Source organism: Rhinolophus hipposideros (genome assembly GCF_964194185.1).
Source record: "Rhinolophus hipposideros genome assembly, chromosome: 4".
NCBI classification, from domain to species: domain Eukaryota; kingdom Metazoa; phylum Chordata; class Mammalia; order Chiroptera; family Rhinolophidae; genus Rhinolophus; species Rhinolophus hipposideros.
The window spans coordinates 57975265-57980492 of NC_138050.1; the positions used below are offsets into that span (position 1 = coordinate 57975265).

At 40.6% G+C, this 5228-nt stretch overlaps 1 pseudogene across 1 annotated transcript; it reads left to right on the forward strand.

Annotated features, from left to right (window-relative positions):
- The first annotated feature begins 3817 nt into the window (after positions 1 to 3817).
- Positions 3818 to 4942, forward strand: LOC308496750 (nucleoporin Nup43-like; annotated as a pseudogene). Its single transcript has one exon. The product of its transcript is annotated as a nucleoporin Nup43-like (transcript).
- The last annotated feature ends 286 nt before the right edge of the window (positions 4943 to 5228 follow it).

Genomic DNA, 5228 nt, shown 5'->3' on the forward strand with positions numbered 1-5228 from the left:
GACAATGTTTAGGGGTAAGGAAGGTCTAAGTTTTAGGCATTTGTGTGTATATAGAAATGAGGTAATCTGTATCCATTCCTGTTAATCACTGTACTTATTTATCATATTATTATTATTATTATTATTTAGTTTTTATTAAAGAGGAACTAGAACTGAATAAATGTGCTAAATATGACTTCATAGAACTTGGGAACCTAAGGTCACAGCGAAGTATAGGGCTAAGACAAAGTACTTCCCCTATTCTTTTCATTAACTACATGTACCTACATCACAGTGAAAACTGAATGTAACATCATTTGATATATGTAGCATTCACAGAAATGAAAGAAATGGATGGAAAAATGGTTAAAAGATACTTGTGGTCTTCCAGAAATTATTGGGAGTTGGTAGGGGAGAGGAAAAAAACACAATATGTAAGGGCAGAGTTTATAGGTAAAGAAAATCATGTGTTAATGTTGATACAATAAAATTTGTATACATAGTCTGGTGAGAACTGGGGGCATTCAGACTACATGCAAAAAGAAAAGAACAAAATACCAATAAGTATTATCCTATTGCAGTTAGTCATGAAAGAATTTAGATTGTCTGTACACATTCAGTATATAAGTTTTGGAAGGAATAAGAATAGCAATTCAGAATCCTCCAGTCAAGATGGCAGAGTTGTTAAATGCTGTTTTTACTTTCTCTCACAATCACATCAAAATTACAACTGAGCTACAGAATAACCATCATTGAGAATTGCCTGAGGCAATATGGACATTTTAACTATATTAATTCTTCCTATCCATGAACATGGAATGTGTTTCCATCTATTTATGTCTTCTTTCATTTCTTTCTTCAGTGTCGTATAATTTTCTGAGTACAGATCTTTTACATCTTTGGTTAGATTTATTCCCAGATATTTTATAGTCTTTGGAGCAAATGTGATCTCACTTATATGTGGAATCTAAAGAAAAGAATATGTGAATGAACTAATCAGAGACAGTTTTGAGGACACAAAGAAAAAACCGAGAGTTGTTAGATGGGCGGGGTGGGGGATGGTTGGGGATAAGGGGAAGGTGAAGGGATTAGGAAGCAGCTGGTAACCACAAGATGGCCTCAAGGTTTTCTGAAAATTAATTTGGGGAACTTATTCAATAATGTTGTAAAGATTTTGTTGGGTATCTGATGGACATGCGTCCTATTTGGGAGACCACGTCAGAGATAATGTGGATGCCTGATCATGGCATTGTACACCAGAAGCTAAACATTAATGAATGCCAACTATAATTTTATATATATAATGTGATGGCTCAGTGTGAGGTCGGACGGATAGTGGATAGGGGGAGGGGGGTTCACAGTGTGAGGGATATAAATGATGAACGTCTAAGTATTACCTTGTCTTCTACACCTGAAACTAATTAAAAAATAAAAAAATAAATAAAAAAGAAAAAGAATTGCCTGAAGTCTCGCTAAATCAAAGCCCTACAACTAAGGCCATGCAAAAGAAGCCACCTCGAGACGGTAGGAGGGACAGAGACATGGAATGGGCTGGTCTCACACCCGCATGTGACCATTAAACATCAGAAAGTATATCTTGGCTGTGGAGGTCTCCCCCTCCCGCCAAGGAGTGAGAGGATGTAACCCCAGTCCAGGCTCCCCAGATCAGGGTTCCAGAGCTGGGGAGAGAAATCCCCATAACTTCTGGCTGTGGAAACCACTGGAGATTGTGACTGAGTGAGAAGAGAGCAGTGAGAAGAAGGCGCTACCCTGAAAGGTCTCACAAATAGACTCACTTGCTGATGGATTCACTTGCTCTGAGCTCCAGTACTGGGGAAGCAGCTCGAAAGGCACCAGGGACATATGGGGAGGCACTGAGTTTTCTGGCTCAAGGAGAGGCCTGGAAGGGCAGCTTTCTCCCAGATGGAGGAGCTAGGGAAACCACTATTTCTTTGTTGCGCCCTCCCCCTCCAAGACTGCAGACACAGGTGGTGCCATGTGTGCGTCTGCATCGACCTGGCTAACACAGTTCCTTTGCCCAACCTGGCAATTCTGAAACCCCACTTTACCCAACTTTCAGACACACCCAAGCGGCTTCTAGTAGCTTTTCCATACAAACAGCCTGTCTTGGCTCATGCTGCAGACTTTCCTAAATACTTTCAAAGGTTCTCAAAACTTTAACAAGCAGCATCTGGCTTCAGCACATTCCATAGGCTCCTGCTGAGCAGCCCTAAGCCTGGCAGTAGCCACAGCCAGTTTCAGTTTACGGTCAGGCTTCTTGAGGCACCTTCAAGCCTAGCACAGGTGGTGGCCATCTTTGGATTGCTTTGTGATTCATGCCAGGTAGCCCTGGGCAGGGCACAAACTATGGCTGAACTTGGTCTGCAGTGGGGCCCCTCACAGGAGGTCCTGGGAACCAGCATGCATGGGGGCCACTTTGCACCAAGCCAGAGTACCAGCCAAACACCAGCAGGGACAACACAATCAAAAGGCACACTGGGCAGGCACCAGAGCCCTGTTAATGCTCTACAGGGTCAGTCCCTGCACAACAGCTCCTCCACTGTAGTCATGGCCAGTTCTCACAGCAAATCAGCCCAAGGGTCAACTCCTCCCATTGATGTTCAAAGAGAAACCAAGGCTCAGTGACAACAAAAGGGCAAAACAGGCCACACTAGTGACACACCTGGACCATGTGGCATCAGTGCCCAGAGAGATTGGGCCACTGGGACCCACAGGAAACCTATGGCATAAGGGAACTATACTAAAACAGGGAGACATATCAGCTCCATCTAATACAAATACAGGAAGGCAGCCCAAAAAGGAAGAAACACACACACACACACACACACACACACACACAAAAAAAAAAAAAAAAAAAAAAAAAAAAACAGCATGCCCCAAATTAAAAAAAAAAAGAAAAGAAAAGAAAAATAGAACATAACTCCAGAAAAAGAACTAAATAAAATGAAGACAACCAAACTACCAGATGCACAGTTGCAAACACTGGTTATCAGGACACTCAATGATCTCAGGGAGAACTTCAACAAAGAGATAGGAAACATAAAAATGGACACAGAAAACATAAAAAAGAACCAATCAGAAATAAAGAATACAATAACTGAAATGAAGAATACATTATAGGAAATTAATAATGTATTAGATGGAACAGAGGATCAAATCAACAATTTAGAAGATAAAGTAGTAGAAAACACCCAAACAGAACAACAAAAATTAAAAAATAAAAAAATAAAAAGAATCCAAAAATCTGAGGAGAGTTTAAGGGGCTTCTTAGACAATATCAAATGTACCAACATTCACGTTATAGGGGTAACAGAGAGAGAAGAGAAGAGCAAGGAATTGAAAACCTATTTGAAGAAATAATGATGGAAAATTTCCCTAACCTGAAAGGAAATAAATATACAAGCCCAGGAAGTGTAGTCACAAACAAGATGAATCCAAAGAGGCCCACAGCAAGATGCATCACAATTAAAATGCCAAAAGTTAAAGATAAAGAAAGACTCTTAGAAGAAGCTAGGGAAAAGCAATTAGTTACCTCCAAGGGAGGTCCCATAAGACTGTCAGCTGATTTCTCAACAGAAACATTGCAGGCCAGAAGAGACTGACACAAAATATTCAAAGTGATGAAAAGCAAAGACCTACAACTAAGATTACTCAACCCAGCAAAGCTATCATGGAGAATTGAAAAACAGATAAAGAGCCTCCCTGATAAGAAAAAGCTAAATGTGAATAATAAAATGACAATAACTACATATCAATAATTACTTTCGAAGAGGTGCGGGCTGTGCTTTTTGCTGTCCCTGCTGCAGATGGTTTTGGCATGGAGAAATTTTGTGCTAAGTTTGTGTCTCAGCAAATCAGCAAAACCCTCTGGTGACAGGTACCTCTGGGAAGTCTACAGAACACAGAGACCTTCACCACTGACTCTTGGAACAATGAGGAAATTATGTTTCACTATGGTCTATTGGAGATTTTGGGAACTCAGACTCTGATGGAAGGTTTAAAGGAGACCATCAATTACTGTGTGGTACCAGACACCATGGTGATGCTATGAATTTACAATTGTTGGACCAGGAAAGAATTGTAGCTGCTTCATCAACAGGATGTGTAACAGCTTTCCTTCACCATCTGAATAACAAGACTCTGTCAGTCAGCCAGCAGTGGACAACAGCTCACTACCACACAGGTCCAGGCAGTCTTTCCTGTAGCAGTGTACCATGCACAGGAGTTGTGTGCAGCAACCCAGAAATTGCCATAGCTGGAGAAGATGGTTGAATAAATCTCTTCAGAGTTGGTCACAAGGAAGCTGTGAGAACTATATATAATGCAGTAGTGGTACTCTCCATGCTGTAACCTTCGCTCGAACTCCTGAGGTTCTAACAGTAAATTCAATTGGATAGTTAAAAATATGGGATTTCAGACAAGAGGGAAATAGTCCTCTCAGTTATTATCACTGAATGGTGACTGAGTGCCACTCCACTGTGTTGATAGACATCCCAACCAGCAGCATGTTGTAGCTAAAGGCGGCCAGGATGGAATGTTGAGTATTTGGGATGTTAGACATTGTTTTAGGCCTGTGTCTCTGCTGAAGGCTCATGAAGCTGTAATGTGGGAAGTCCACTTTCACGCATCCAACCCCGACCATCTGTTTACTTGCTCTGAAGATGGATCCCTCTGGCATTGGGATGCCTCTACAGATGTACCTGAAAAATCATCGCTCTTTTACGAAGGAGTGAGAAAGAGCATTTTTATATCTCATGGCATTAGTAAGGAGGCTATTGTTCACCAGTTTCTTAAAGCTCCTGGCTCAGCACTGATCTGCAAATGTCTGTATTAAAATCACAAGCTTGCTTCCCAACAGGACTCTGTCAGTGAACAGTTTGGATGTTTTATGTCCTTGTCTTGTTGTGGAACTGATGCAGAAGGAATTTATGTTACTAGATAACTCTTTTCTATGAATATACTGTAATTATAAGAGTTCAAGTAAAAACATACATTTAGCTTTTCAAATTCCATCTTCTGTGCACATTTTTGTTATTAGAAAATGTGAAATTTGCACAGGAAACATCAATAAACTGTTGTTAATGGCAATGCCTAGTTTTGGATTTTGTTACTTTGATATTCACATAACAGTTACAGAATTTGATAGGTGACTGATGGCAAAAGAACTGAAAATTGTGGACAAATGTCTGAGGGGCTCCTTCTGTTTATGAATTAACTGCCTTCAAACA